Consider the following 23948-nt stretch of genomic DNA (forward strand, 5'->3'; position numbering starts at 1 on the left):
AAGCTTAATTGAGTTTGGCCTTATTCAAGTTCTAAGCAACCTGATCTAAGTCGGTCCTGCTGTGGGTAAGAGGTTGGACTACACATCCTCCAGAGGATACTTTTAGTTATTCTATGACTGTGTTGCAAATAGTGGAATAAGGATTGAATCTGAGAGAAGGAAGAGGTATTTTCTGATCTTACTGAGCCCTTTGCTTCAAGAGAAGGGAAAATGGAATATTAATCTTGTTTAAAGATTTATCCTTTGTTCCAATAGCATGCTAGGAAGTGTGTCAGCTGTGTCTCTTTTTCCACAAAAGATCTAATAGTTCCGTATTTTACAGGCCTGTGTCCCACTCTACTGGAGATGGATTCTCTAGATATACCAGCCACATACTAATGACAAGAAGTTGGTGCGGAAAATATGTTCTGGAAATTTGAGAAAATTGTTTTGAGCTGTACATCAATTAGTCAAATCTGTTTAAGCGTTATCTTAAACTTTAATTGACTTTCCTAAATATACCTTAGAGTTCTGATTTAGGGTATGCCCAACTCTGAAGTCCACAGCAAATGCTAATAAATTGTGAGATGAATTTCGTTTGGAAGAGAAATCTTGTCAAATATACATGCTATTCAAAATCCTGAAAACTATCCTGCTGGTGATACACCAACATCAAAATGCATAGAAAAAGATTTCTCTGGTCAACCTCAGCACGATGCTAGGGGAAGAGGGAAAGAAGCATTAATAGACCAGTTACCCTTTTAATTACAATTCATATTACTCAGTCCAGTAGCTTTCTGTATAGTGTGCTAATGAGTGATACAGCCTAAATGAGGAAAATCTTTGAACAAAATGGCATAGATAATGCATGTATAAGTAAATACCTATCGCAAGAAATGTTTTCTTCCTATATATGCTCATGACATTCATGAGATATCTAATTGATTTATAATTCAGTCCTAATGGACTTCATGGGGTCTTTTCTCACTTTTCTCACTTTTGAGAACCTCTTCTTGGAGTATGACTACAATTAACAGAAGTAGGCAAAGTGGGTTCACTGAATGCCAGCATTTGTATATAATTGAACATACGTTGTGTGTGTGTGTTTGGATATGCAATTAAAAACTTAAAACAATGACACTGTATGCATAATGGGTAGTGGGTTTTTGTCAAAAAAAAAAAAAATGTTATTTAAGAACCAAAAAGAAGCAAAGCAGAAATGCCAAAATAATATTACACAGGAACAGTCTATTTTGTATTCTGGATATAACATGTGCGTTCTAGACAGATGACATACTAGAATGTTTTCAAGGGCTTTAAAATGCTAAGAGAAAGATGAGAATAATAGTCCTGCCTGTAAATCCCAGAATTATAATTGTTAATATGAATCCAAACTGTACAGGGCACATAACATTTCTTTAAATGATCTAAAGTAGCTACTTCCTTCCTTAGTTTAAATTCAAAATTTAAAAACCCTGTTGGCCTAGAAGCTAGTTTATGGAATCTCCTCTGTCTCATTGAATTACATTTCATTTTCAAACCTAGCATGGGAAACTGGTAAGGGACTTTAAAATGATACAGCCATAACATCCAAAAAAGCTCCCACTAGCCCAGATCAGTACCTAATCTGGCACCGAGGAGATGTGAGACACTATGGCAGAATGATTATTTTTTAAAAGAAAACTGCTTGAAACCATTGGGCATTTGGACTGTAAGAAAATATGTTCTGGTAAGGAAATTGGTATTCTCAGAGCAGATTAAGCAGAGAAGTCCATATAGGTGAATATTACATTAATGCAGTAAGTTGAGCTGTACAGACACTGTAAATTATAAAACACTAGTTAATTTAATACATAAGCACCATATTTGCAGTCAATGGGACAAGCTTATTAATAATTAAATGCCACAGAGCATGAGTAAGTGCTTATAGTCCTCCCTTTTTGACTCAATAAGCTCATTTGGCTCCTTTATCAGTAAAAGAGTGGTGGTAAATGGAGTTCACTCCAGCTGGAGGCCCGTCACAAGTCGTGTCCCCCAGGGCTCAGTGCTGGGTCCAGCCCTGTTCAATGTCTTTATCAATGACCTGGATGAGGGGATCGAATGCACCCTAAGTAAGTTTGCAGATGACACTAAGCTGGGTGGAAGTGTCAATCTGCTGGAGTGTAGGAAGGCTCTTCAAAGGGATCTGAACAGGCTGGATTGATGGTCTGAGACCAATGGCATGAGGTTTAACAAGGCCAAATGCCTGGTCCAGCACTTGGGGCACAACAACCCCACGCAGTGCTACAGACTAGGAGAAGCCTGACTAGAAAGCTGCACGGAGCAGAAGGACCTGGGGGTGTTCATTGACAGCCGCCTGAACATGAGCCAGCAGTGTGCCCAGGTGGCCAAGAAGGCCAATGGCATCTTGGCTTGTATCAGAAACAGTGTGACCAGCAGGTCCAGGGAGGTTATTCTGCCCCTATACTCGGCACTGGTGAGACCGCACCTTGAATACTGTGTTCAGTTCTGGGCCCCTCACCACAAGAAGGATGTTGAGGCTCTGGAGCGTGTCCAGAGAAGACCAACAAAGCTGGTGAGGGGGCTGGAGAACAAGTCTTATGAGGAGCGGCTGAGAGAGCTGGGGTTGTTTAGTCTGAAGAAGAGAAGGCTGAGGGGAGACCTTATTGCTCTCCTCAACTACCTGAAAGGAGGTTGTGGAGAGGAGGGAGCTGGCCTCTTCTCCCAAGTGACGGGGGACAGGACAAGGGGGAATGGCCTGATGCTCCGCCAGGGGAGGTTCAGGCTGGATATCAGAAGAAAATTCTTCACAGAAAGGGTCATTGGGCACTGGCAGAGGTTGCCCGGAGAGGTGGTGGAGTCACTTTCCCTGGAGGTATTTAAAAGACAGGTGGATGAGGTGCTGAGGGACATGGTTTAGTTGTTGATAGGAATGGTTGGACTCAATGATCCTGGAGGTCTTTTCCAACCTGGTGACTCTGTGATTCTGCGAAAAATAGCCATTGTGGCCATTCACTGAACATGCTTGGAAACTACAGGAGTTAAATGATTCACCTCTGAATCTGCTTTCCAGCACTACATTATCGCTGTTGGACTTGCATGTTTGTTTCTTTCTTTGGCGTTTTGTTGACTTATTTTTCTGTGTTATTCAAGTTATTATGCTTATTAACGTGGTATAAGAATGTTTTCTCACAGCACAAATTAAAACATGATATTTGTCTGTCAAATGCAGTTCTTTCTTTTCCCTGGGTCTCTACAGAGAATAAATCAGATGTGAAAGCATATTGTCCCAATATATGGGGGAGGTGGGGATGGAAGGTCAAAGTGAATTCATGGTTATTTTACAGTATTGAACCATGAATTTAATTCAGCAGGGAAACGTACATTATAAAGGCAGGGGTTACGATAAAGGTAGGCAATGGAAACTGTGGTTGCCTTAAGGCTTTATTTGCCCCATCCCACAAGGTGAATGACAAGGGTTTAAATAGCCGTGCTAAAAAATATGCAACTTCCACTTGCAAAAATTATTCAGTATCATCCTGAAGAATACGCTACATTACTCAGAGTGGCATCTGTGAGCAAACTTGCTGTGGGAATTACTGCTACCTGAGAGAGAGCTGAGCTGTGAACTGCAATGAGACCTGCTGTACTCCGTGGTACCATCCGAACAAAAAAATCATTCTCTGTGAATACATCATTTTCTGCACTTAGTGCTGAATTGGTTTAGTCTCCTGTGGACTGAAATGAGAAGATAGCATGACATGCTTCTCTGGCATATGTATGCATCACTAACTTCCTGAAATAACAAGTACACTACATGTCTGCACAGGGACAATGGATGGTTCTTAAAAGGCACATACATTTTTTATAGCCTCATTATAGCAGACTGGCTTTATATTTCTCTTTTAATGTCTTATATTTTTAGTAAGGTATTTTCCCATTGTGACAGTCAATCTAACAAAATTATGATAATTGGATTTATCAACATATCATTTGTTGCCCTTTGGGTGAAATTCACATACTCTCAAATGAACTGATGAGATTTGAATGAATCACATATTTCTTACATGTGAGAGAATCAGGTAATTTCCAGTGGAATAAGTATAGACAGTTATAATTATTTTATTTGATTTTATCTGAAATGCATAAAGAGTTTAGGTAGGGAAAGAAAGTAATTTCAGGTACTATTGCATTTTGAAATGTGTAATAGTAAAAAAAATAGAATTCTTAAATTTTAGTAACCTGAAGAGTAGGATTTGTGAATCCAGGTACATGATCAAAAGTTTTCCTGGAAAATTTTGTATCTGAATGTGCTGTCCAAAGATTGACGCTGCTTTGGGTGCCTTAAGTCATGTGCTAAAGTAGAGCTTACAAGAATTACTTCACTGTTGGGAAATCATTTTCCCAAATGCAGCGTAACAGCAATGCCTTTTCTTGAGGACTGGGTTCATCAGGCACAGAGTCACTTTATTTGCAGACTCATCATCAGTTTTATTTCAAAATAATCCTATAACAAGAAAGAAGTAGTAGCTCTGCACTGCACCTGCCTGTGATGGAACTAAAACTTTAGATGAGTCAAAGCAGAGTTTCATCCACAATCTGAGAGCTAGCAGTTTTGCTACACAAAGTGAAAAATGAGTGAAAACAACTTGGTTATAATGAAAGCCTATCACAATATTGGCTCAATAACCAATGTAGTAAATATTTGTGTATTGACAGCACAAAACTGAAAACTGTGAGACAGGCTTCAAAAATTATTGTGTCCACATATCACACATTTTAATAATGAAGATTATTATGAATTCATCTGTTTTCTAATTTCTCAAGGGACTTACTTCATCTTCATATTCTCTCATACAACACATATACGTGAATCATGCTAGTTTTTATTCATATCTCATACATTTTGTGGAGCATACAATGTTTGTGTCTCTCTGCTTCAGTGTTTTTTTTAGATGATCAAACAAAAGCAGATGACTCACTAGTTTTTTCTGTAATAAATTTACTTAGGCAGATTACATCAACACTTTTTAGAGTAATAAGTAATTACAAAGCATCAATGTTGAATTTCTTGCTCTATTGTGAGCAGAAAGACTATATCTGGTCGTAGGCATGTAGGTTGTACTGTCAACAACAGGAATAGTGAAGCCTAATTTCCAGTGTATCTGTTTCCTTTGTCCCCTCAAATATAGTTCTTTATCTATTACGGTAAGTAGATCTTGAAATCTTACCACTTATGAAATGTTCACAGAGCAAGGAAAAGCAGGACTGGTCTGGCACAATATGCATGTTAACTGCCTGGCCATTATGTAGATGCAGGTTCATTTGTGCATGTTTCCTTTATCCAGCTGAGGATAAATATCCCATAGAATTGTTGAATGACATAATCTTGTGTACTTCCTACGTAAAATATGTTGCATATGGCAAAGTGACCGTAATATTGTTCTACTGTATTAGCAGACCGACCTCTCTGTTTTAACTCAGACAACTTCATTTAAACTGTATGTGTCATAACTGATGAATGATGATGAAAGAAGAGGCATAAAAACTGATTTCTAGGTTGGTGATTCACAGAACCTCTTCCAATTCTTAAGGCAGTAAGAATTATGTAGACCTCCAATGGGCTTTCTAAGTATAGATTTTCCAAGTATAACTTCAGACTTTTATCATAAGGCAAGCCAGAAGAAGATAGCAGGGAAGCAGAAGAAAGAAACCTGTTGATATCAGAAACGGCATAGAAGTGGCAAACCCTTTGTCTATGTCAGATCTTATTTAATAATAAGGAACTGCTGAGACTAACTGCATCCAGTTTTAACCATGAAGTAACAAAACTGGTACAACTACCAAATATATTTGTGGTTGGTGTAGTTTCATTTTAATGTCAAAAAGATAAAACAATATTTCTATTTTGAAACTGCATTTCTCTGGCTCTGATAGCTTCTGCTTGCACATGTTCCGATCTGCAGCTATCAGGAAATGCTTAATTTGCTAGTCCTCAGACCTTGCCTTTTCTTAGTTGGCTGACTATCTGAATTTTATGTGATATTAAGACTTAGATACTTTAGATTTTAATGCACGGTTCTCCATGTTAAGTTCATGGTTATTGTGCTGTATGTATATTTTAAACATTATTTGTATTTTTTGCTTCTTGTTCAATATTTTAGCAAATTTCTTTTAAGTTAACTTATCTTGTATAGTTTGATTTCTTTGGCTGGGTACTTTAAACTTCCCTTGTCCAAGTCGGAATCAACAGAACTAGATTTCTTCTCACAATTCTCAAAAATTCTGCCAAGGTTTCATTTCTTTACTTCAGGCATCTGACTATAATGGTCAAAAAAGCTCTCAGTGAAAAGGTTGAGAGCAGACCTGATAGCTAGAGGCAAGATAGCTGCGTAGCCACAGGTAGCTACATAGAGACCTAAGGACATCTGAAATGATAAATCACAGCCTTTCCTACTGCATTAGAGGAGCAGACAAGCACCTACGTACTGTTCTGCTTGCTAGAGCTGAGCTGGCATAAGGTAGATCTTGTAACATGTACCCTGTGAATGACTACAGTACCTGACATTCCCTCGCACTTTCTTTTCAAAAGAATAACACTGAGCCCCTCTTGAGAACCTACTTCCCATTGTTCTTTTACCATTGCAAAGCTCCAAAAGGGGGCCCTCAATGTCTGGGACAAAATCAGATGTACATATCTGATTCAGATTAAGGTCAGCATTTTTTGAGTCTTAAAAATAGATGCTGAAAGAACGTTTTATGTACCCTGAATTGAACCATCTCATAAAAAATAAATGAACAAAATCATCATCCAGGGATATTAAAATCTGCTCTTGAGGCATCCTGAGGAGCAGAAGTCCGGGTTGACATCAAGTAATTGGTCAGGAAAGCTTTGTTGTTAGGGTTTTTGGTTTGGTTCTTTTTCGTTTGGTATCAGCATATAACTATCAGATTAACATTTTCCAAATGTGTCAATTCATGATGCTAAAAAACATTGCATAAAATATGCTATTCGGTATTTTAATTTATAGGTGGGACACACAACGCAGTGCTGCTCAGTCTTAAATATTCCAAGAATTAAAAATCAGTTTAAAATCTGATATCCTTAGCACTCCTCGGGGAAAAAAAAATCCTGCTCCTGTAAAAACTTGGTCTTTAGAAGCTTCAAAGGAAGAATAAAGTTGTTGGGTTTGGGTTTTTTTTTTTTTCCTAGCAAATCCATTCAAGGTAGTCAGCAATTTGGATTTAAAACCATATTTGTGGTAATAAAAAAGGAATTTCTTAAAAACAGATAGGCAACACAAGTCATTAAGTGCTATTCTTATGCATAAGTCTCGCTCACAGATGAAGATGTATGTGCATGGATTAACAAATTCTAACATTTTTAACTTTTAACTTAGTACTCTGTATAAGTCAATGGATGCATGTGGGAGGAAGGTGTTCTTACCTCTCTGTCTTTTTTCACATATTGCAGGGTATTTCTTGTATATCCAAATGAAAGTCTTTTATTAAATGAAGTATTCCTTTTTTATTAAAAAAAAATAAATTGGCAAGTGTTTTTATATCTAGGTAAATTCATTTGTTTAAATAGCTCCTATATACAGATGGATGATTTGAAAGGAAATAGGAATGCTTGTGTGTTGGGATATGGTTGCTGAGTGATGTCTGTGGGGTCTGCTTAGTGTTGATAAATAACTAAGGAATTTGTCTATCAACATTTTGCATAAATGTCAGTCATAGCATTTGTGGTTGAGTTCAGGCAGCCCTAAATGACAATCTATTTCTCATTTACATACAAGCTTTAAAGTAGAAGAATAGGGAAACAGAGAACTTATCTCACAGCAGCATATGTTTTTTGAATGTGGGTGTCCTCCAGTAGAGGCTTCTCCACTTTCTTCCTACGAGACTTTGCAGAATCCAAATAAAACCCAGATCAATTCATGTCTTCGGCAGGTTAACAAAGTAACATGAATGTGCTCCATGACTAAAATATTATATTTCAGAGTCCTTAACATTAAGTCCAGTATCAGATTTGTCAAGTTAATAGGCTCTTAAAAATGCGACTGTCATTTCAGATGTGAGAGGAAGCTAAACAGAAAATAGATTAATAACCTTTTTTAAGGTTCACATTTTTCAGACAACTAACAAATTATGTGTAAGAATCTGAAATTCCCAGATACATGCACAGAACTGGAACAGTAGCAGGAAACAAATACTATAAGAACGGAATAAATATTTTGACAGGCTATGTTTCTCCTTATTTTTATGTAAAAATAGATGGTTTTATATTACAGGAATCTGAGTCAGCTCACCCAAAAAGCACATGGTGTACTTCTAACTATCCCTCCCAGTATGTTGAACCCACTCAGAGTTAGCTCTGCCTCTAAAGCAATTAGAAGCATGCATATAATGTTCACAAACAGGCCCCAGTGAGTGATAAAGCACAGCCTGATATTATTCCAGATTAGGAAGGCCTAGAGAATTTCTTTAGTATTCAACTTTTCCCCAATTAGTCAATGTAAAAGACCCCAAGATTGGTATGCATAATAGCTATCACAACATCTTCATAGCACCAAACTATCTCTTTGCTTTTAACATCCCTGCTACGCAGTACACACAGGCTTATCTCTTCTCTCTTTGAAAATGCTGTAAAGCAGGGATAACCTGAGGTCGCTTTTGGTTTACACATACAAATGAGAGCAGAACCAGGACCAAAGGTCTCAGAATTACTGTCTACTAGATTGCAAAGCTACAAAATGCAGCATCACAGAAACTGACCGCTGCTGGGTCTGAGAAGTTTCAGGAAGCTGGGAGAGAATTAGTTCTTTCACGATTTCCCATTAGGAAAAGGCTATAATGTCCCAAAACTCATCTTTTCTAGGTAAGCCCCAGTGTTTGCAAACCCACAGAAAATAAAATATCTGTTACATTTTGAAAGTAATACTCTTGTTACCATATAAAACTACACAAACTGCAAAAATAGATTATGATAACATTTTTTAGCTTAGATGTTACTTTGGTTATACATTTATATATCCTAAAATTCTAATAGAAATAGAGTAAGAGAGCTATCCCATGTTAAACAGGGATGGAGGATAATAGCAGAGTAGGTAACCACAGGAGAACTAACTAACTAACAGGAGAACATACCATGGTATGGTAGGGATCTTCTATCACAGAAAGTCTTCCCTGTTGAGGCAACCACTACTTGGTCTCCTTCCTGAAGTGGAATACGATGAGTTTTACTTTATTGGCTTTAGCAGAACTTCAAGGAACTCTGACACATGTGAAGTTTAGATATTTATTGGGAAAGATTTCTGAAAAAGATACAATTAAAGAATTTCAATGATTAATTTATTGCAGGCATCTTTAAAAATACCCTTATGTTTTTAAGCAAAACTGGAAACTGGTATTAAGACATATTTTTTATTAAATGTAGAGCTACAGTAGGATTGATGGAGATAACATTACTCGTAATGCAGACTCCTATACATTAAGTCGTTATGGAGAACATAATCATGTTTAGTTGCTTTTCCCCGAACTTCTTCAAATGTTTTATTTTTATTATTTATCCCAGCTCCAGAAATTATTGGCACATCTAAACTACTGTTTTGTCCTTGAATGTGGTTGAATTTAATAAAATGATGATACCTAATGAAAACTTTGCCTTTCAAATGCATTAACTGAAGAAAGACCTGTGATAAGATAAACAGAAATCTGTAATGGTAACGACTCCTTGTGCTCTCATTAATTCTTAACCCAAAGTCAAACACGTAAAAAAGTTCAACATGTGCACAAACAGGTACACTTCCATTTGATGTGCACATTTTAGTCTGGGGAAATAATTTGTGGAGTGATCTGAAGCTCTGGGTGAACAAAACGAAAATACGGATTTAGTCAATTACAATGGCAAGGAGAGTAGCTTGCTAGGGTCAGTTAAAAGTAAAAAAAAAAAGGTTCATCTGTCTTCAATACCGTGGAAAATCATAGAAACGTAGAATGGTTTGGTTTGGAAGGGACCTTCACATGTCGACAAATAAGACAATAGCTGACGAAACAAGACAATACCTTTAGGAAGTGGGCATAGGACTAAGCATTTACTGAGACTGAGGAGCTTAGTGAAATACCTTTCAAGAACAAGTGACAAAGCTCTTCTTATTGTATATTTTAATGTCTCTAATAATTTTAGTTGATTCAGATAAGCCCTGAGTCTGAAAATACTGGAAATACTTTACTTACTCTGTTCTGTACTTGACACTGTTAATATACTCAGTACTTTTCTATATTCCTGTCTCTCCTGGAATACAAACAAACATCAGAGATGAAAGAGGAAACCTATGGAAAGGAGACTTACACCTCTTTATAATGAAGTTTATTTTCAGGTTTGTTACTTTTTAAAATAGTAGGTCCTTCAGTTGTGACTAAAAATACCTCCTAAGGAAATGACAAACCACATCTCTATGGAATAAGATTTCTGATATCAGAATAGCTCATCTTAAAAAACAGTCCTTGATATCTGTGGCAGACTAATTATACATATATATGTTATACTATTTCATGTCTCACGCACTTTCTTTCCCATTCTCTATGTATATATCATTGTAGGTTTGATTCTAGATGCATTCTCCGCTCTTAACTGATTAAGAATTCACATCATCTCAGGGAGAAAGAATTATATTTTTTTTAAAACATTCCACCATGTCTGCTAAGATACGTAATTATAAGTACACTATCATTTTTATTTTATTTGCTTACCTTCAATTATTTAAAAAAATAATCAATTCTTTTTTCTTTTTTTAAAATATATTCCTCTCTAGACACTGCATGGTGCGAATTTGTTTTACCTCTACATTGTATCCATTTTATTTTTTTGGAAAAAAAATTCCAAACTAAAAAAAAAAGTTCTGATCTGTATCTACAAAATGTTTTTATTCCAGTTGGTATATTCAACATCAAAAATCAAAAAGCTGATGCAATGTAACTGGCAACAGCTAGCTAGAAAATCTTCCTCTGCTGAATTATTACATTTAGAGAGCTCTTATTATATTACTTAACCTTGCAGCGAACTAGAAAATGAATGTGATATCTCTAAACCAGTTATACCAGGAAATATGTTTTATACAGATGTGCCTAACATAGTTTTCCAACAGGGGAATTGTGTAAAAATCCTAACAATTATAGAAATGCAGGTTTAAATGAGAGTACTGCTTTTAAATCGGTGGGAGGGGAGGGGCTGCCTTTCATTTTTCATTTTTAAGTTATATTTCCTTTTTCCATAATTTTAATGGCTTTTAATTAAATATTTCCTTTTTTTTTTCTCCCCACAGTCTTAATTTACTGTAGTATTAAAGAATTTTATTCAGAACTGGATTTTTATTTTTCTATCTTCTCTGTACCGGTCCATTCTGAACATATTTTTTTTAATATGTAAAGCCCCATGTAATATGTAAAGGATTTCTCCTTTTCCTACTGAAATCAGCCAGGAAATGCCTTTGATTTCCACATGACAACACCCAGCACTCGAGCTGTGTCTACCTGTTCCCTCAGAAGCTGTTCCTGTGAAGTGTTCTGGGCTGAAGTACATCCCCTCTACAAAATCCTGGAACACCACTAGAGCTCTTCAGTTTCATTTACTGTTCAGCAGAAATGAGGCTTCTCCATGAAGACAACCAGCCCATAAATGCCACATAATTTTTTTATCTGTTACGGCTTTTAACACCAGCACTGTCTGGGGCTTGTCTGCGTCACAAACTGCTCACAACCCCGCGTAAGGACCAGTGAAAAGAGATGTTTCATGAGGTGCAGCTTGCACCTCTACACCAGCAGTAATTATTAATATTACTATGCTGAGTAAAAGTATGTGGACACTCATTTAAGTTACTGTTATTTTAAAATTTCTGTAAAGAAGAATTATCACCCTCAGACATTCCCTTACCTGATCCTTTACCTCCATCAATCCAGTGGTGCTTTGCTGAGCTACAGGTACTTTCCCATGGAGTGTCCTCCACAGCATTCTGATGGGAGTGTCTGTGGCAAGGTGCTGGCAGTGGCCGGGCTGCAGGGGTGTCCTCTGTGAGGAGAGACCAGGGGGTGCACTGGGCCAGGTGCAGCTGCTTCCAGCCAGCTCTGCATCGCACCATATGCCACAAATGGCGTATTTAAGAAAGGGCAAAATATTTACAAAAAGGAAAAGAAAAAAAAAAAAAACCAAACCACCCATGCAGAAAGAAGAAGGGAAGAAATAGTGAGAAACAACAGCACAAACACCAAGATGAGAGAAAGGGAGAAGGCATTCCAGGCACTGGAGTTGGTATTTCCCTGCAGCTCTTGGAGAGGACCACCCCAGAGCAGATATCCGCACTGTGGCCACTGGAGGACCTCACGCCAGAGCAAGTGGATGTTCCCTGAAGGAACTGTGTCTTCTTAAAAGCCCACAGTGGAGCAGGTTAAAAGTGTAAGGAAGAAGGAGCTGGAAAGAGGAACTGATATACAGTGATGATGGGTTCCCCCTCTCCCTGCACCAGTGAAGGGTGAGAAGAGAAACCTGTAGTGAAGCTGAGTCTGCAAGAAAGGAGAGAGAAGTTCTTGTTCTAATGTTTCTCTTCATTTTTCACGACCCAAATCTATTTCAAGTGGCAATAAATTGAATTAATTTTCCCAAAGTTGAGTCTTTTTTATCCACAAAAGTAACTGGTAAGCAATCTCTCTGTCTTTATATCAACCCATGAGGTTTCTTGCCCTATTGTTTGTCCCTCTCCGTTTAAAATGAAGAGTGAGTGAGTGGCTGAGTGGGAATTTGGCTGTATGCCAAGGTTAATTCACCACCAGTCTTAAGCTTAAACTAAGTGTCCAGACTACTTGGGAACCTGCAGTTGGGGCAATTCAGATATGTGGAGTTGTTTTGTTTTGATTTGTTGTTTGTCTGTGTTTGGTTTTTTGATTAGGCTTTTCATAATTTTCTGAGAAGGGTCATAATACTGTCAGCAGATGAGGCTGATTGACAATCTTCATTCAACTCAGAACCAGGATGTCTATGAGGGCAATGCTAGTGACTGGAGGTGAGTACAGGGGTTTGTCCAAGATTCAGGATGCTTCTGGGTGTAATCTCTAAGCACCAGCACAGACAGACTGCCAGAGCTTGGCTTGGAGATAGATGAAAGCAGACATAGAGAGATGCTGATTCCAAGAAAGGAGTCTAGGGATTGTAGAGACCAAAAGCAAAGCAGCTTACACAGTATTCTATGAAGTTTTCTGAAAGCTGACTGAAGCAATGTTTTCCTCATTTCATTTTAGGTGTCATTTTATGGGGTTTTTGGCTCTCCTATATTGAGGATTATTTGACCATAATGACCAAACAAATGTGGTCCAGTAAAGGACTGTCAGGAGGTACGACCGCTAGCTTGTAGTCAGCAATATTCATACCTAGTCCCCTAGGTGTGAAGGTAAGCTGGAGGCAGGGTACAGAGATGGAGGCACTGCTGAGAGCCTCTGAGGTAAGTGGCGGCACATTCCAGGCACATCAAATGAGGTATAGTGAAATGTTTTTTGTGCCACTCACTTTTGCCACCAGGCAAAGGGCTCTTCAAAGACTGGGTGCATTTAGAATTTCTTCCTTTCCTAAATAAAATCAGACATAGCTCTTTCCTAATGCCCTGGAGGGCATTAGGAAATACTGTGATACTGTTGTACATCATCCCAATGATGATGTGGATGGGGCAATGACAGAAAAAAGGTGCCAAAACTGATCTTACAGCACCTCCTTTGTGGTCCAGGCCAGATTCTCCTGAAATCAGGTTAAGAACTTCCGGACATTTCAGATTTAAAACATCAAATACTAATATAGCTTTTGTTACTCAAGATAGCTAGACAATTATACTTTATGCTGTTCGGACAGTTCAGATGTTGCTGACAGAAGACAAACTATAAGTAAACGAGGGGATCTGGAGATCCTCTTTCTTGAAAAGGAATGAGCAATAGTTCTAATGGTTACATTTAAATGACTTCAAAAGTGGGAGTGTTTGTTAGCTCAGTTACATTTGTCTACCCACAAACTGCTGACAAATTACATACTTGACGAACATGAAGTGGGAATAAGGACTTTATAACTTCCTTTTTCTATTTGCTCTCCTGGCACCTTAGAATACCATCTACCTCAGTCTTGCCCTGCAGGTAATTTTTCCATACATTACATTAATTTACTTGAATATTTTAAATACCTTTATATCTCCTTTTTGAAAAACAGATTGAATTTTCTGATGTATTTCTCTTGATTTTGCCTATAATATTAAGCCCTTAAATTCATACTGAACTCACATCTATCCCCAAGGCTTAGTGACAGTGAATGCACTTTTTCAATTATCTTTTAGCTATATCGATTATCTTTTGGTGCCTTTTCATCACTTTTCAGGTGCTATAGCACCAGTCTGCCTATTTACATATGAGGAATTTACTACACTGGCTGAAAACAGTGTGCCCTTAGGATATATTTGTATATCAAAGTTGATACCAGAGGCATGCTCACTTGCTTCTGGTGAGCACTGATTTATTAAATATTATTACATTATTTAATTTATTATACTAATAGATGAGAGTGTCCTATGATCAATATAGAGATGCTTTGATCTTAATTATGGATCCATTTTTCATAAATAGGCAGATTTTTCAGCTGTCTAGTACCAACGATAATGGGAAAATACATGGGTTTTTCCTATGTTAAAAGGGGAATAAAATAATTTCACATGCCTTAAAAGCATGACAAAACTGGCAGAGGAGCTATAGTTACACCACAAATATATATTAATGTACTCTTAAAAAAAGTAGTAAAATTTATAGTTATAGCTACCATTTGCTATGAAGAGATCTTACTGTGCCCAAAATCATACACCAATAAATTAATTAGGAATTAGTCTGTTTCCATAACTAAGAAATTACATTAAAGACACTGATGACACTGTCAGGAAGATGAGTTACATTAGAGAGTATACAATTATAGTGAAATATTTAGGCTCAACTGAATGTTTTAGATAGATAGGAATCAGCCTGCAAGTACAAAACAGATGCTGAAGTTAGTTAGAAAACTAACTAACTTTGTAGGAGGCCTAACATTGGAGATGACTGAAGGAGGTGTTTCCTAGTAGATACTTGTACCTGGGTGGGATTACCTACAGTAAGGGAATAGGAGAAAAGTCTTGATGGTAAAATTCCAGAAGGAATAACAAGGAATGGGCCTTGGGTTTTACAGACAGGCATTGTGTTCAGCAAGGCCATGAAGTTAACAGAAGGTTTATTCCAACACTAATTAACTACCTGAACTGAAATACTCCCATATGGCTTTAAAATGGGATGTACAACAGGCAGCTGTGTGGAAGAAATTTTTGCTGAAAGAAAACTGAGGCAGTATAAAATTCAGAAAATGGGCCAAGAGTGAAAGTAGAAATGTGATTGTGAAACTTACAGGCATGGAAACTACTGGTTCCGACTTAAAAACTGTGGCCACTATCTTAATGTTCTGCCTCCATACAGAGAAAAGCAGGAGCCGAGAAGCACTTCGTAATCTCATTGGTAGAATCCAGCTTTTGGATTTTTTCCCAAACACTTGACGTTTTTTCCTAATCTCTGTTTACACTTGTTATCCACTGTTTATTCCACTGCTTCACCCTCCACAATCATCACAGGCCTTCTTCTCCCTATTGTTTTCTAAGTTCCTTATGCCTTTCCCAGACCTCTCCTCATTCTTTCAATCCTTCCCCCTCTCACTTCAATTCTAATCACTTCTTTAACACAGATCATCTTTTCCCTCGTTAAAACTATAATCCAAGCATTCAGTTTTTAGAATGTTTCACACTACCACTGCCTTAGGCTTGCCAAAATCCCATCGATTTTACTGTTTTTGAACATTTGCTTTGTTGTTTTTATCCTTTGTTCTGGTGTCATTCTTTGCATGTATTTTCCTTTTTTCCAATGTAATGTATTTTGAATGTTTTGACTTTTTTAGGAATTCATGTAATGTTTCACCTGAAAATGACACTTGAACAATAATTAATATGGTGTGAAAATATAGCTTCCAAGCTATTTAGGTAAAAAAAAAAAATCAATAGTCAATTTAAATTTCTCTTAATCTTGAAATCTGGAAAGAGAGGAGTAGAGAAGGACTTGTACAAAGGAAAATGAGGGTTCAAACTTTGTCACAAATTCCACGGCTTGTTAACTTTTGTTATCCAGTCTGATGTAATCTTTGATTGCTTGACAAGAGCTGGAAGATTTTTTTTTAATTAATTAATGTTTTAACTGTATGTTTTTTAGAAGGAAATGCTTCAATCTGCTTTTTAAAATGTGTGGCAGAGATGCTGTTCCAATTCTTAATTACACTTAGTGTTATGAAAAATACAGTGAGGTTTTTTTTTCTGGTCTACACTTGTCAATTTTAAACTATTGAGCATAAGAATTCTTACAAATTTATCTGATAAGAAACATATTCTCTTCTCCGCTATATATTTTTACATCGCTATCAGCCCACCTTAGAAATATGTCTTGGAAAAACATAAACTCTTTTACTATTCTTTTGTAAAGAAAGTGCCCTTCAGTCCCATCTCCTCCTATTTTTTTCCTTGCAAACCTCCTCATTTTTCCCTTAAGCTCTTTAATAAATTACTTGTTTTTTTCACTATCTTTCAGAGATCTATAGAAGATATGGAGGCTTGGCTCCTTTCCAGACCAGGCCAGGCATTGTCACTAAATTTGGGCTTATAAATTTAACTTGATTCACCCATTTTGGAGACAGAAGCTTTAGCTATGTATCACACCTGCTGAGAGACATATTCTCTTGTGGCTTCACTAGTTTTTTAATCTTTTTTAAAAAAGCAAACTTTTGCCATTGATCTAATCTCCTTATAACGTTAATATTTAATTCACTCAGACTCTTATCTCCTCTGTTTCAGTGGTCTTGCTGCATTACTTTCAGTATTTCTAATAAGGAAATAATAGATCCTAAATTACTTCTACAAAGTAGAAGGAAAAAGGATATTAAATGCTATATTTTCCCCAAGGCTGCTATTTCACATTTAACTCACGCTAAATGCAACATTCCCATTCTCACTCTGGTGGTGTCCTCAGTTTCTGCTTTGTTGATTCAGTTTCTTTGTTGACCAAAGACAAATACATAACTCTCAAGAACTAAATGCATAGGATTACACCTGGTTTGTTTTATTTTGTTGTCATTTTGTGCTTAGAAGCCAATCCTTGACTCAGGTTAATCTTGAAAAACAAAAAATAAAATTTCATAGCTCTTCTCAGTTAGTCTGGACAGCTCCTAAAATTTGTAATGATTTTTAATGTTTTCTACTCAGATCTATAGTTGTAGATATTATCTAATTTATCGATTATCTATGCAGTTATTAAAATTTATATTAAACATCAGCAAAATTGGTTCTATAAGTAAAGCTAGAGAGAGAAAAAAAAATATATAGATATAGTAACAAAATCAAGAACTAATTAGAACATAATTGCAACAGTTGACTAGTAAGTTATTGAGGAATTAATGTTAATGTTCTCTTATACATCATTACAATTGTTTTTATGGAGTACTTCTCATTGAGTGGCTTATTAATGTATTCAGGACAAATGGCCCAAATCTAATTTCTCTCTCTACATGGATATCTAAAGGAGGAACATCTGGTCTGGACTTAAGATACTGTGAATGCAGTGCTTTGTAAATTGACTCAAGATGACAAAAATAGTCTCTCAGAGACTATTAAAAGTTGTCATAACTTAAAGAAGTTTCCCGGCTGCTCTGGTTTAGACTGGGGTGATTAAATAGTTCCAGGGTCTCTGGAATCAGGAAGACAAAAGTAATTTACAGTCATTTCCATTCCTGATCCTCAAGTTCTGCATCTGGGAGAGACTGATCTGACTAAAAGATGGTAACCTGGCCCTGAAGGCTCCAAACTCATGGGACAGCTATTGTATCCTGCATAACCACTAGTTCCTATGTATCACACATCTTCTCTTCCTCGTGCGAGCTCTCCTCTCAAGCTGATATCCATAGATATCTTCTTTTCTTTTAACGATCTCAGTTAAGAAATCCTTCAAAAACAGTATCTTCAGCATAAAAGGAGAAGGGATAATGCTCATGTTGTCTTCGCTTACTCACAGCTTATATAGCTTTTGTAATTTTTGGTTTTAAGGCCACTGACTCAGTTCCACTGTTAATCCTTTTTTATCAAATATTTAGAAGAATAATCTGTAGATAGACATAAAAGTTTCTCTGACATTACTTTAGCAATGAACAGCATAAGAAATTTCTGATTAGTGTTGGAGTTGAAGAGTGGTAAAAATTTCTTTCTTCTTTATATCGTACATCATTAATGACTGACCTTTCTTGTATATGTATGTGTCTTTAAAAGTATAAATAAGAGAGCTGATGAGAAAAATGAACTCATATTTTCTAGTCTTCCAAAATTTGATTAGCCCAATTGAACCACAGGAGAGGATCCTTGTGTTTTGAAAGGACTCTTTAAAGCTTACACAAATTAAGTCATTAATGAACAGCATTTCCACTATTCAAAACATGATTTCACAGGAGCTAGTCAATAAAAACCCAGAAAATTAGAATGACTATGGGAGGGGAAATTTGCTTAGCCATTTCTGTTTATCCCAAAGCAAAATTTTTAAATCTCAACTCTGTGTTCCTAAACCAAAATAAGCTGTAAAAAAAATCACATATCATTTTACAAAATTGCATAAATGTGAAAACTAAGATAAAGCTAGGGAACATTTGCCATGTCCAACATTGTACAGAGGTGACAACTTAATTCCATGCAACAAATTCATGCTGTACACCCTATTTATAAGCAGAATATACTTCATCTCTGGAATGCTGAATGCATTCTCGGAGTAATACTCTCTCTCTGAGGCAGGTGTTCCTAGAAGCTACCCACAGTGCTGTAAGACATTTTGAGATAACTCTCATTCCGAAGGGTTATTAAGACCAAAAATTTAATAAGGGAAAAAATTACATAAAGATTCCTAAATCCTTACCTCCTCATCATGTATCTTATATGAAATGTTATAGATAACAGAAATAATTATTTTTGTTTCAGCAAACACTGCCATATCATAATTTTATGATGCAGCTAATTGAGTCTACCATCGCTTGTTCTAGGCTGAAGCTGGTCACTGAAATGACTGTTTAAATAACAGAATTATTTCATTCCTTATACCACAGAAATATAACTGTAGCGTACTGTTTATACAAATGAATCCTAATAAATTATGAATCAGATTTATAGTTCACACCTCTAAAGTGAAACAAATATCATGAAAATACCTGATAAAATTTAAGGTTTTATTTATATTTAAACAGAAAAATCAGCTGGTTTTCTAATGATGAGTATATAACAAAACTTTTTATTTCTGGACTTTCTTCAAGTATTCATCCAATGTTTTTCTAATTAACTTAACATGGATTTGCCTTTTTGTTTGTTTTATCTGTGCTGTTAAAATTGTAAGCAAATTCCTGAGAGAATGGAGGTAGGATAAAAAAAAGACATCTCTTGAAACACACAAATATACTATACTAGTGTAATCACAGATGTATTATTCTTTCCTAAGCTTTATTTTCAAATACAGTCTTGCATTTAATTACTGAAACATAGATTAAATTCTTTTTTTATTGTGTCTGGTTTTTATTTTCTTCTGTCTTTAAGAGTAAAGCTGTCAAAATCCTTCTTTTAACAGATCAGAAACTCATTGCTATAGACTGCTAAGATATGGGCAGCTATCAGAAATATATTTCAGGGGCACAAAGGTCATTGGCCTTATGATGCCAGTGAAATACATTGTTATGTCATGTACACTATACCATCTACACACCAAAAAGATTTTTAGAAACCAATTCTGTAATTTAGGATTGTGAAGGAATTACTATTAAAAGTGGTTGTGATAATTGCATTGGGACTTCGGCCAGCACTGACTAGATTCACTGCACATTCTGCAGTGTTTTCCCTGTGTAACAAAGCTCCCAATTTCCCTTCTACTAAATCCTCAGCTTTTTTGCGTACTTTTTTGCTAGAAGCTTGTTTCCCTCTGCCAGTTTCCATCTGTCGTGTTCTCCTTCATATCCCTGTTCCATCAATGTATCACACAAATGCTTATGCATTGTGCTTTACTTATCCACAAATATCTTATACTTATTCACATCTTATAGTTCCCCACATCTGGATTCCCTACAGTCCTCCCTTTTTACTTGCATATCCACTCCTTGCTTTCCTTTGACATCTTCTTCTCACTATTTTCTGCTGGAAATAAATAATTCAGAGACTGAAGAACTGTAAAATGTTGGGGATAATGAATTGCAATAGCACGTACAATACTGTTAAGCAACTGGACATTCACAATTAACAATTGATTAGCTGACAATTATGCAGGTAAGTGAAACAGATGGCTGTGCTAATCATGTGTTAGAGCTGCATACATTTCTCTCTTCTTTCCCATTTCTGTTTACAAAAAAAAGTTGCCTAGATTTTTCTTCTGCCCTCTAGAACATCCCCTGCAGCTTTAAAACTGATTAGATAATTTGCAAAAATGCACAACGTTACTCAAAGACAAAAAAGATAAATAATACTGACCTGAGCCTCTCCTCATTTTGGTCTATCAGCCTGTACAGGTAATAAAATTGAGGGTGAAAAGCCATACTTTGGTAACACTCTGCCCTACAACAAGAGAAAAATTAGGCAGCTGCTTCATCCCAAATCAATGAGCATTGCACGTGTCCATGTGAAATATTAACTTAACTTATGTAGCTGCCCTAGCATCTGTCCTTGCTTATGCTTCTGCTGAAGTCAGTGGAGAAGCTTCTGCCAAGCTCTGGAGAAGCAGGCCCAAGACCTTAACGTTATCTAATATAGTAATTGTTATTCGTGGTTCTGTATTGACTAAATAGTCCCTAAAAAAAAAAAAAAAAAAAAAAAAAAAAAGAGCAGAAGAAAGCACTGAAAGCATTGTTTTAAACAAAAAGATGCTGATCCTGGATCTGAAATGTCCATATACTGTTGACTAAGTCCTGCCAAGATCTTACACTAAGTAGTTTCAATAAAGACAAAATTACAGCCTAGATTTTTTTTTTCAGGAATGTATAGTTAATGTCATTACATCTAAACCTTACAAACACAATATTTGAAAAAATAGCTTCAAGCTGACCACTGTTGCTGTATTTGCTTTATCCAAACATGGGTTAATTGAAGAATGTGGTCTGATCTTGTAACAATGTTGCTGTGCTGAATGAATGAGTGTTTCAAATAAACTTTTTCCCACTGAGCCAAGCCAGTAACTTTGTTACACCGTGTGGTAAGTCAGATTGCCTTCTGTAGTTCTTCTCTACTGTGCAACTAACAAGGGAGATAGGTGATGAAAAAGTCCCTTGGAAGAACAATGGAAGAAGAAAATCACTACGGTAGATTACTCAATTCCCGGTCATCTTTTCTTTCAAATAATGACTTGTAATGAAGGCTCCTCGTTCTAACTGTGAAACAGCAGCATGGAACATCCACACTTCTCCTTAAAACAGCTTTTACAGAAACAAGTACAATAAAGCAAATGTTCCTTACATCTGTTTAATGACCTATAACTCAAAAAGGTGTTGAAACAATTATGTTGAAAACTTTTTTTGGGAATATTTCCTTCCAGGTTTGCAAAACAACATTTCAGATGAGAGTTTCTTCAGCACCTTACAAACCTGAGTTTTGAAGGGAAATGATTATGTACCTCTACATTTTGGTGAATATGATAGGTAGATGTCTCTCTGGGATAAATAAAACAACAACACAGAAGCTACTCCAGTAAAGCCCTGATGTTTAAATGGAATGATTTGTAAGAATCATTAGCCAAAAGTCTAAAACTTCTTTTTTCTGCAATAGATACTTTTTTTTTGTGACCTTCTTAATGTTGCTGTGTAATGTCTGTATCTGTTATTTCTGTGCTTTAGAGAGGAAAATGTTCTGTCTAATTACTAGGTACCTTATCTAGAAAGATTATAGTCTAATATTCTCTTGCTCAGCCTACATCTTCAGGTACATAACCCGCACCTCCATACATGTCCCCTTCAAATAAATATAAACTTTCTTCTTTAATTACATTTGCTGACAGATCAGATACTGTGAGGCTGGTTGAAATTCATGGAACTTTACAAGTTCATGCCAGCTGAGCAACTGACCCTAATCCCTCATTCTTCAGTTTATCTGAAAGTAAAAGATTTCTTTTCACACACCAGTTAAGTCTGCGAAGCGACAACAGTGTGTTTATCCAGCACATCATTTACAAACCCCAAGTGCTTAAAACTGAGGAAATGAAATGTTATGGATGTCATAAATCTTAGTGTTCACCAGGAGTCTGAATCAACTCTTACTGAAGTCCACATGAGTCTTACTACTTATTTCAGGCAAAGCTGGACTGGATCCATAATAAACAAGTATTTTGTTATATTTTTGGCCAAACATGCCACTAAAGGATGCTGATCTGTGCATATGAATGACTTAATATGGCAAAGGTATATTAGTAGCAAGAAGGTGTTGTGTTCTAGACATTTAGTGCAAACACAAACTATATGAAGATCTCATGAAAAATCGGTGTAGTCAAAAAGAACTGCTAAAGTGCGGATATCAGCTACCTTTTTCTTCTCTGATTTATAGTTTTGCACCACTTACTGAACAAAGAATCTGAAACACAAGGGGGAAAGGCTGGCACTTGTTTCTTCTCACTCACCTAGAGTCTATATTGTCACAGCTACTAGTGGCCTATCGCTTTTCACTACCTTTGTGATCTATGTACTTTACACTCCTTCAAGGAAATAAGGCTCTGTTTCAAATATTTGAATGAATGAATGACAATATAGTAAAGTATTGTGGTATAGTATGTACAAAAGTTGTTCATCTTTCTCATTTACTGAGTACTCATTGATTTGTTAAACCCACAGCACCATAGCATTCTTGTAACAGCTTTATGTGAAGCTTTTGTATTCAAAATTAGCAATAATAAAGAATATGTACTCTCTACACAGCTTGCTAGCACCCACTAACTTTGAGCATCTTACAGTAACTGACCTTCACATTCTAAGTGTTGTCACTTATTCATTCTATTATATGGTAAACTCCCATTAACAGCCTGATTAAGGAAAAAACTTGAAGAACTATGAACTTATCTCTTCTGAGGAAGAATAATTGCTTCATATTCCTCTTTTAAGTGTTGTTTTTAAGATGTCTTTGACTTTTCTAAATTCAAATAATAAAAGTGTGATTAAAACAGAGTATAAATATGCAAGCAGGAGTCAATTTTACAGTTGAAATTTTGCTTTGTACATGTAGACTGGATTGCTAGTGGCACAAAGCTCTTAAAAGAAAAGAAGCAATAGGAGACAATAAGAGACCCATAGAAACATCATTAAAATGCAGCTAGTCCAAACCTGTGACCTGTCAAAAAAACAGATCAAAGAAACCTTTTCAGATGTCAACACAATTAGTCCACCATAACTCAAATTACTTAGACCTAAAGGCTCTATTTTTCTGCTGTAATATTGCAAAATATGATCACCTGTATCAAACATGTTGCTAAAATATGTTTTGTTCTTATAGGTAAACCACTAAATGGTTCAGTAGATTTTCAGTTTTCCATATTTCTCTCGGTGGAAAAGCTAACATTTAGGAAGGGAAAATACAGTGTGAGATATTCTCCAGAAGCGTTTGCTTAATAGTATAACCACATGATAACAGAACTGGTATTTTACAGTAGCACTCCACCTGGGTATATTTACCTAAACAACAAAGGTGGCTTAAGGCTATTGTCTTCAACAAATATCCCTGGGAGAATAACACATACTCTCATGAAATGCTGAAGAAGACTTTTGTCTCATGCAAAGGATAAAGATGTTAAACATAGCTTATAATGCAGAAAATACAACTTGTGAGACAAAAGCAACTTCC

This window comes from Cuculus canorus, chromosome 4, assembly GCF_017976375.1.
Source record: "Cuculus canorus isolate bCucCan1 chromosome 4, bCucCan1.pri, whole genome shotgun sequence".
Taxonomy (NCBI): Eukaryota; Metazoa; Chordata; class Aves; order Cuculiformes; family Cuculidae; genus Cuculus; species Cuculus canorus.